At 34.6% G+C, this 10776-nt stretch overlaps 1 protein-coding gene across 1 annotated transcript in view; it reads left to right on the top strand.

The window, feature by feature from the left end:
- The first annotated feature begins 935 nt into the window (after window positions 1-935).
- The window catches only part of LOC132067679 (3-isopropylmalate dehydratase large subunit, chloroplastic-like), an 85195-nt gene continuing 75354 nt past the window's right edge, over window positions 936-10776 (top strand). The window contains exon 1 of the mRNA XM_059460981.1: window positions 936-948. The gene's annotated coding sequence lies outside the window, so the exon portion shown is untranslated. The remainder of the gene's footprint in view (window positions 949-10776) is intronic.

Consider the following 10776-nt stretch of genomic DNA (forward strand, 5'->3'; position numbering starts at 1 on the left):
CATAAAAGTTTGTTCGTTAAAAGTATGCCCCCACCGCATAACTTTGTGAAGGAATTATCAAAGATTATGCGGGACCGCATACTTATGCCAAGTCGCCCATAAGGCACGAGTATGCGGGTCCGGCATAAAATGTGTAATTCCTTAACAAAAGTATACCGGTCCGACATACACGCGACCCAAATCTTGTCTTGCGATTTTTTTTTTTAATTTATGCTCGAGCGGGGTTCGAACTCGAACCTCGTATTTCGGCGCGAAAGCTCAAAGTTGCAATGCGAAGGGCAAAAATTAAAGACGGCAATATGAGGGCATAATTTAAAAAAGACCACAAATATGAGGGGCAAAATTTAAAGACCACCCCAAAAGAAGGGCACTCCGCGCAAAAAAGTAGCTATAACGTTAGTAGCCTATAATGGTACCTTAAAGATGAACATTCAAGCCCATTCAATAGTCAAATTTCATTTGCCAGAAGAAAATGTTTGAGATAATGAAGAATTATGAATAGTATTTCCCTAACCATCAAGAATTATGAATAGTATTTCCCTAACCATCAATATACTAGCTAATAGAGATAACGGCTATAATGATATATGATAATAGTTATTCAAAATAATTAAGTATCAAAATAATTAAGTAGTATATTAAGATTAGTTAATATGATATTCAGAATATGAATCTAGAAAAAAATTTGACTACTTCTTTTTGAGATATTAAAATTATTTTTCTCTACAAGATTTAGCCATGATAAATTAGTGTCCTTTCCAATTATCCAATACACTAGTTCAAGCAGGCCCGTGCTAAGCCCGGGCCCAAAGTCAAAAGTGAAAATTTCTAAATTCAGTTATAGCATAATTTGTATCACACTTTTCTATTGCATAATTAATTTATGGTAGTAGCACATTAATGATGTTATGTCTTGTCAATAAATTCTTATAAGAATCAAAGTCTTAATCACATAATTGGATAATCTTTAAAAAGAAGACGATCTTTTTGAAGAAGCTAGTTTGGAAGGGAATTAACAAATAATAAAGGCACACGCATGTGATTAAATATTCTACAAACTAAAAAAATTTACAGCATGTAATTAATCATAACTCCATAAAGATCATAAATTGGGAACATTTGGCATTTTTATAAATTTGTGAGCATCTAATTTCTTTAGCAATATATAGAAATCGATTTATTTTGGTATTTATTACTTTTTCACTATGAATTCCATGTGACAAGGATTTATGCTTGTTAAATGTGATGATTTAAGCTTCGAAACTCAATGTTCTTATAAAAAATAGTGAACAATAAATAAGTATATTTTGATATAAAGACCAATTTATTGCTAAATTCACAAAGCTTCACATTAAACAATTGAAGATTCTATAAGTTGTTATTAATTAGAGAACATACAATGTTCTTGCGTGCAATACATGCTTTACTTAGGGTAACACCAACTATGAACGGAGTATTATTTCGTTATTAAACAATTACGACATGACTGAAAAACTTAGACGTAAATAAGGGTGAAGTTAATCAAATTTTCCTCCTAATTAATTTTGTTTAAGCGGAGTTTAAAACGATAAAATGACAGATAATTTGAGACAGAGAGAGTAGCTACTCATATTGTCCACACTTCATTTGAAAAAGGGGACCAACTTCTACTACTGTATATTGGTACTCGTAGCTCCACACTTCATTTTTGTTTTTCTTTTTTCTTTTGTTATTTATTTTTAATTGATGATTCCGTTAAGTTTTTAACTTCCGTTAGTTTGAAGGATCAAAATCACACGTTTGTATTAATTGAAGGTTAATTATGCTTAGTCCAATTACACAAGGACCAAAACTGGAATAAACCTACAACACAGGGACCAAAATCGCTATTTACCCTTATTCTTGACCTTACTAACCCCTTTAATTGATTATTTCACTGCTGGTCCTTGCATAACTTTCATACTCTTTTGCTTTCTGTCATTATACACCAAGAAATATAACCAACAATGATAATTGCATATTGTAAGAAGGTAATAATCTGCTTGCATTAATCTTTGTCAACTTGTGTATATATACAAAGATCCTAGGCTATAATGAAGGTAACTACATATATACCTAACCATAATGGTAACTAAATATTCTTCTAATATATTTACATCAATAAAGATGGTAACTAAATATTTACATATTCTAACACACACCCGCAGTCTAAGCGGAATGTTTGCGGACGCTTAGGCTGACGCGAAAATCTTCAAATAGAATTAAAGGAAGACCTTTAGTAAATATATCTGCAATCTGATAGCGCAATGGGACATGTAGGACACGTACATGACCACGAGCAACTTGTTCACGGACGAAGTGAATATCCATCTCGATATGCTTAGTGCGTTGATGTTGAACAGGATTTCCAGATAGATATATGGCCCTAACATTATCACAGTACACCAACGTAGTCGTTCGTATTGGACAATGAAGTTCTAGAAGCAGATTGCGTAGCCAACAAGACTCAGCAATAACATTGGCTACCTCTCGATATTCGGCCTTCGCACTAGATCGAGACATGGTGGCCTGCCGCTTGGCGGACCAAGAAATGAGATTATCACCAAGAAAGACACAATAACTAGAAGTCGAACGCCTGGTATCCGGACAACCACCCCAATCTGCATCCGTATACGAAATGAGAGTGGTGGGTTTAGATGGATAAAGATGCAATCCATGATCAAGGGTGCCCTTAATATAGCGCACAATACGTTTGAGAGCATTCATGTGGACCTCCATCCGGGTTATGCATGAATAGACAAATATGTTGCACGAAAGATACAAAATGTCTCGGTCTCGTGAACGTGAGATATTGCAAAGGCGCCCGCCCCAGCTACAATAAAGTGAAGGATCCTTAAACGGTGAGGTAAAGGTGGCACTTAACTTCAGTTTGGAGTCAACTGGAGTGGCATTTGTCCTACAAGAAGACATGCTAGCTCGTTCTATGATCTCTTCGGCATACTTCTTTTGAGATAAAAATAAACCACCTGCATGACGAGTAGCAAATTCAGAGCTGAGAAGTGTCATGATATACTTACGAAGATCATCAGAGGAGGTAGTTAAGATGATATCATCCACATACAAAAGAAGATACGCCATATCAATACCTTTTCGGTAGATGAACAGAGAATGATCAGACTTGCTGTGGGTGAAACCAATACTAGAAACATAGTCAGCAAATCGTTTGTACCAGGCCCGGGGAGTTTGCTTGAGGCCATATAAGGACTTCTTTAGTAAGCAGACATAGTCAGGATGTGTAGGGTCTAGGAAACCCATGGGTTGATGCATGTAGACAGTTTCCTCGAGTTCACCATGTAAGAAAGCATTTTTCACATCAAGTTGGTGAATAGGCCAAGCATTAGAGAGAGCTAGACTGAGAACAGTGCGGATGGTCGCCGGTTTCACCACCGATCTAAAAGTATCACCACAATCCACGCCAACCTGTTGGATTTTGCCATCACCTACAAGTCGGGCTTTATGCCTCTCAAAGGAACCGTCAGAGTGTTCTTTATGCCTAAAAATCCATATAGACCGAATAACATGCACATTAGGTGGACGAGGCACTAACTCCCACGTCTTATTTTTAATAAGAGCCTTATATTCATCTTCCATAGCCATTTTCCAATTCGGGTTTTGTAAGGCAGACACGGGGTTACAAGGAAGGGGAGATTTGATGAGTGATGAAGCTGTATTTTGGGTTAGGCTTGACAATACCGTGTTGACTCCTAGTGATCGCTTTTTGGATCGGGGAGGACGAAGGACCGTGGCGGACGGGGGCCGGACACGGTGAGAGCGGCGGTGGCGGTCGATCGTGGTCTTTGCTTGCCAACCGCGTCCACCACCGAAACCACCACTGTTTCGGTTGTTGCTGCCCCTATTGCCACCGCCTCTGCCACGGTTCTTTCCACCATTGTTGCTGCGGTTTTGATGCCTTTTACCACTGTTATTCTGACGGTTTGGGTGGTTATTTCCAGAAGAGGGATTATCGTCGTAATCCCGAGCAATCATGGCATTAGCGGATCCCGTGGCAAGCTGTTTGGTGAAGCCTGTTTCTTCGAGAATGAGCATGGAACGGGCTTGATAGAAGAGAAAGAGAATTGCTTTGATGGACGAGTGTACCCACCCCCTTATAGGCGTCAGTGAGTCCGGCTACCATTTGAAGGACGTAAGGCGATTGTTGGAGCGAAGCCGACGTTCTTGAGTTGATCGGATAGAATCTTAAGTCGTTGACAATACGCGGAAGCATTAGGGAAGTCCTCCATATTAGTGTGAGAAAATTCATGCTCAAGAGTGACGGCTCGAGAATTTTTGTTGTCTTAGAATATGTCACGCAGCCTATTCCAAGCTTCCATGGCCCTGGAGTCGGGTTCAAGGATAGTATGCAATACGTCAGTAGAGATGGTAGCATAAATCCATTGAAGAACCGTGGCATCAAGAGTCGAACATAACTCTTTTTCAAAGCGTCGGTTTTGGGCACCTTTTTCTTTCCGGACTCCGGTGAAATGATATGGTGGAGGAATCAGGATTTGGCGTGGATTTTGAAGAGTTTCGCCCAAGTCGCATATTGGACGTTTTCCATGTCAAGAGTAATTGAGATGTGATTTTTGATGTTGGAGACAGCCAAAGCTGGGTGGAAGAAGGACTTGGTGGAGTCAGATGAGGAGGAATCAGTCATGGTGGCTAATTGTAGGAGAAAGATGATGAGGTTGACGCAGAGATGGAGGAAGAGAGAGGAGCAGAATCGTGCCCTAGTCTGATACCATGTAAGAAGGTAATAATCTGCTTGCATTAATCTTTGTCAACTTGTGTATATATACAAAGATTCTAGGCTATAATGAATGTAAATATATACCTAACCATAATGGTAACTAAATATTCTTCTAATATATTTACATAATTAAAGATGGTAACTAAATATTTACATATTCTAACACATATCAATCTAAAACTTTCATATACTTTTACTTTTTATGTGATTGAATTTTTTGGCCTGGACCTAGATGTTGCTCGTTCTTTTTTATTAGAGGAACAAAAAAGGTGTAATCACGTTTTAGCTAATTTTTCGAAGATTTTAATACATTAATTTCTCATTTAACTTGTGCATGAAACTCGTAAATTTTTTGTTTTGCTAATGCACAACTAAGGGACTTATTGTTTTGAAAAGAAAAAAGGAAGAACTTTCAAAATTCTGATTTTAAATGGGATGGTCCCAATGCTTGACTCTTATCAACATAGAACCGCGAAAACTTAGGGCCTGTTTGGAAAGCCACCCGGTAATTGGAATTGGTGTAATTACTAGGGTAGTAATTACACAGCCTAGTAATTACACAGTAGTGTAATTACAACGACCTATTTGTTTGTCATAACGTAATTACAGTGTAATACAAGCGTGATGTTTGGTTGCACAAGTGTAATCACACAGTTAGTTTAATTTAAAAATAATTTTAATTATAAAAAATTTAAAATTAATATTTAAAAAATATTTGCCTTTATAAATGATATTAAATTAATTATTTAATAACACATTGTTTCTTGAAAATATATTAATTAATAATCATATATTTGTAACTAATATTGTAGAAAAATAATTGATATATATTTTTCAAATTAGTAATATTTAATTTTAATTAATTATATATAAAACTTAAAAGAAGACTTTTTTTTTGTGAGAACGTCATGGATTGGATGTTTGATAAAAAAAAAAAATTATAAATATAATGCCATAACATTATTCAAATGTTTGACATAAAAAATCCATCAAATGTAGGTGAAAAATAAACAACATGCAATGTGAAAGCAAATAACTTAAAATTGAAAATATAACCTAAATTCAAAATCCAAAAGAAAAAGTTTAACATAATACTATTATGTCAAATTCCAACATTACATAAGTAAGTTCCAACGCAACTTAAGTAAATAATTCAAAAGAAAGGGAAAATATAAGTCTATAACCTCATTCACAACAAAATTCTACTTTAATAACGTCACTCGTTATATGTCAAGTTTGTTAATGACTCCTTCTTTCCAATATTAAGAGGTGTAGTTTCAAAAATTAGAATAATAACACGGTTATGCTAAATGGATAAAATAAAAAATAAAAAAAATACGAACAATTACATGGAACCACAAGAAGTAAAGGTTGGAATGAGAAGAAAGGAAATGAAAAATAAATAATATAAAAGAAAAATACATTTTAAAAAATAATTTAAATAAAGAATAAATTAAAAGTTAAAAGAAATTAAAATAATAGAAATAAAAATAAATTAAATTAACCCTGTAATTACACCCAATTCTCAAACCACCCCCCCCCCCCCCCGAGAATTGGAGAGTGTAATTACACCCTCTCAATTACACCAATTTTCACCTAACTGTGTAATTACTTGGTCAAACAAACATGTCAACTGTATAATTACACCAAATTTCAATTACCTGGGTGGCTTTCCAAACAGGCCCTTAATCACTTCTTGTATTTACCTCAAATCATATTAATTATATATTGATTAGCTACTATTTCCTGATAATAGCATGTATTAAGTCACATATTATATGTATTTATAGGATTTGTGTAAACATCGTGTATGGCGTAATTAATTTTTTCACAAAATATCAACTTGCTTGGGAGTGGAAAGCATTCCTTCTTTTTTTTTTTTTTTTTTTTTTGGGGGGGATTTTTGCACAAGCTCATCGCGCTCTTTTCGTTTCGTTTAGTTGAAAGATGAATGTCTGCGGTTGGCTTTTCTTGATTTCTCACTCGATTTTGGAAGGTAGAGAACTTTCGTAAGGATGGAGGCAAAAGTGAAATCAGGATTTGAAGTTTATGGATTCAGAATTCTAGCCTTTTTAAGTTATTTGGTTCTTCATTAATATGTGTATATTAAATGGATTTGTTAAGAATAAGTAAAAAGTTTGAATCGAAATTACTGGGTCGACCGAACATGTGCTTTGGTCTCTGCATCAACTCTCGTATCGAGAGTGCGTATTACTCCGTCACAATCTTTGGTGGTTTTTGAATTTTCTTTTACTTACACTTTACACAGATGACGAGTCTCATCTCATTAATTAGTAAGTAGTACAAATTACTATCAATACCAGGGGATTCGAAATACAAATTGGATATGAACACTTTGCCAAATATGACTGAAATATACAAATTTCTTTTAGTACTTTGAGTATTCGAAGTTAGGCTTCCCGGAAACTTCACTTACCTCACAAGTCTTATTAAACATCCCGTAAGTCTCAACATTGACAAATAGTTCGTTGTGGGACCCTAAACAAGTTGACTAAGAATTATGCCTAAAAAAATGGAATCAACATTGTGGTCATAGAAACAAAGGCCATGGTAGAAGGTTCAATAATTCATGAAGGTATCCTAGATTGATAATACAACGGAGCTTTTTGCTGGGAGAAATAATAGGCATATTTAATCGGACCCTGGCCAGGAACACATGATTATTATGTGGCTGCTACTACCATGTATGGTTAAGATATTAATCAAGACAAGATGCATTGTGAGACGTTATTTTTTTCTTTTGCTTTATGCATTCCGTGGCCGAAATTTGCTAGTTTGACTAATATGATTTGTGCAACATTTCATATATGAAATTCATTAGTTTGACTAATCTAAATCAAAATTCGCTACTTTGACTACATGGATTTGTGCAGCATCCCATATTAGAAATTCACTAGTTTGACTAATCCAAATTTGTGCAGCTTAGAATTCATTAAAGGAGAAAAAACTTTCTAATTCCTACTAGGAGATAGGTTCATTCTCAAAAGGCAATGCCACAGATGAACCACATGCAGGAAAACTTGCAAGCGCGGTTGGTTTTGGTCGGGGACCCTGCAATACTGTACTAATATGTGTCGGTTCTTGTAATTCGAGTGAGATTGTCATAACGCAAAAGCAGATATGGCCCTATATTCCCTTGTTCCATGTATTACTTGTGTTCTTTATATCACGTCTAGCGGAAACTAAAGGCTCCGTTTAATCTCCCAGAAATGGAAAGTGAATCAGTTGTAGGCTATAATATTGAATATGTGCGGGATGCGATCCTTAATAGTTTGAAAGATTAGAGCGCAAGCTAGTTGATCTACTAACAAGTTCTTGATTTTTTATCCGCGAAGACAGAGAAAAAAGGCGTTAATGAACCTTCATATGTATTGACCACACAAAAAGGCGTTAATGAACCTTCATATGTATTGACCACACACGTAACCTTTGTGCACAGGTAAGGAAGCGCATCCATTCCACTAGGATAGTTGTGAAACTTCAAACCCACTCTAGGAAAAAACACTGTGGTCTTTAATCACTTTGAAAGATGAAAAGTCCCATTGGCTCCTCCCCCCACCCCCCACTTGTTTTCTCCTTTTTTCTAAGTAGGCGTTTGGCCATGAAAACTAAAGATTTTTCACTTTCTTTGGTATTTTGGAGTTGGAGTTGAAGATTGAGTTGTGTTTGGTTATAGTTTTTGCAAAGAATATTTGGTTGTTTGAATTATTAAAAGTAAAAAAAGTAAAAAACAAGTTTTGGTTATTTTTCAAATTCCAAATACAACTTCAAGTTGTATTTGGAATTTTTGATGGCCAAACACCGTAAAGTGAAAAAAGTGAATAATTCTCATGGACAAACGGGCCCTAAGTCTTCTACAGAAGTGCAACTGATCATGGTGCCGCATGTGTTCAAAATATTTTTTGGACTCAGACCTCTTTTTTTCCCACTCTTAGAGTAGAAAGGCGCATAGAAATTCAAGCTCAAGGGTGTTAAAAATCGTTTACATAAGGGATACCATTTAGTCCATCTTTTGCTGCTATTACTTTTCTATATATGAACTTTTCATAATTATGATGTAATAATTCTGAATTTGCGATCTATAGAAGTGATGAAGAAGGTTTCAAAGTATTTTCTCAATCTTTTCAAATCAAGATTTGTCTTAATCCAAGTTATGTGCACTTGCTTGACTAACAATGAACTACGTCGATGGGACTAGCCGATCATAATTTAACCCACCCAATTCGATATTGGATTAGTTGGACTGATCCTGCATCTAGTTGAGGTAGATTTGATTTAGTGTTTGTATTTCCTCACCCCTATCTGATAAAATTAAAAGCTAATTATAGTTTTGCAAGATTCATGTTTGACGTTCAGTGATTGGCATTGTTTACTTTTTGTGTAAAAGGAACATGTAAATAAAGATTATACTGGAAAACGCAATTCCATATTAATGATGCTATGTTTTAGTGATGGTAATAGAAATATCAACCATATAAAAATAGCATATGAACAAATATTCAAGAGCAAAACGGTGCACGCTCAGTAGAAAAAACGGAATTTGGATTCAACACTTCCAATTTAAACACCAACATCTTGAAAAATTATGATTACGAAATTAATTGCACAATTTATCACCGAACATCCGACTTGAAGAGTCAAAATACAAGACAGAACGTAATCAAAGGATTATCGTACACCTTGGACTCGAATAGGTTGTTTTTTGTTCTTTTATTGAAATGATACCACTATATCAAAATACACTTGATTGTCATGTGAAACTTTAGAATTGAAAACACGATAAGTAAACATTGTACAGGGTCAAAAGCTTGCAGGAAGAGCACTTAATCCCCAAAGCTTGTAGGGATCTAGTAGCTTAGTTGGTTGGCTACCTGAACTCTCACCTTGTTGGTGAAGGTTCGAATCCCCACGTTATAATCCCCTTTCCCTATCTTCTATGTAATTAAAAAAAAATCCCCAAAGCTTGAACCATAGGAAGACCACAACTCTCGACATCTCTCATGACTCATGAGCAGTCTTGGATTGGCAAAACATCAATACCAAACCAGGACTACTTCATTTTGCAAATAAAATTTCAATTGATTTGTGCATTCTTGAGTTAATGGTTAAATACACCTTAATCATATATATTCATATGCGTGGGTGTCATAGGGAAAACTATTTCGAGCAGGGTCTTCCGCTAAGATATTCATTTTTTTTATTCCTTTATTATATTATATATGACATTTCAAAGTCAAGTTTATTTTAGCAAGCATGCCTCAGAGTCCGGAGCCAAAATGGCTTATTTTTGCAGCCATTAGACAAAAATGGTATGCTTTTTTTTTTTTTTAAGACCAAAATGGGTATTTCGTTGGATAACCAACGAAATACCCTACCTATTGTACCATCGTTCATGGCCGAATTATTTCAATCAATTTTTTTTTTTTGTTTGCATTTCGTGAATCAATTCACGAAATAGGTGGTTTTTTGTGTTTTTTTTTTATTTTTATTTCGTGAATAAAAAATGCAACCGATTTGTATTTTTTTTTTTTTTTTTTTTGCATTTCGTTGTGCAATCAACGAAATAGGTTTTTTTGTTGTTTTTTTTTTATTTCGTGAATTAAATTGAACGAAAGTGATTTTTTTTTTTTGCATTTCGTGACACAATCAACGAAATAGGGGTTTTTATTTTTTTTTATTTTTGCAATTCGTGAATAAAAAAAGAAATAGGAAATTATAATTTTTTATTTTTTTTTGCATTTCGTTGTGCAATTCACGAAATAGCCTTTTTTTTTTTTTTTTTTTTTGTAATTCTTGAAATTAATGAAAGAATCTTTTTTTTTTTTTTGCATTTCGTTGTGCAATTCACGAAATAAAAACAAAATTGGAATATATATATATATATATATATATATATATATATATATTTTTGTATTTCGTTGATACATGAACGAAATAGGATAAATTTTTTTTTTTTATATTTCATTTAT

Source organism: Lycium ferocissimum, chromosome 8 (assembly GCF_029784015.1).
Source record: "Lycium ferocissimum isolate CSIRO_LF1 chromosome 8, AGI_CSIRO_Lferr_CH_V1, whole genome shotgun sequence".
Taxonomy (NCBI): Eukaryota; Viridiplantae; Streptophyta; class Magnoliopsida; order Solanales; family Solanaceae; genus Lycium; species Lycium ferocissimum.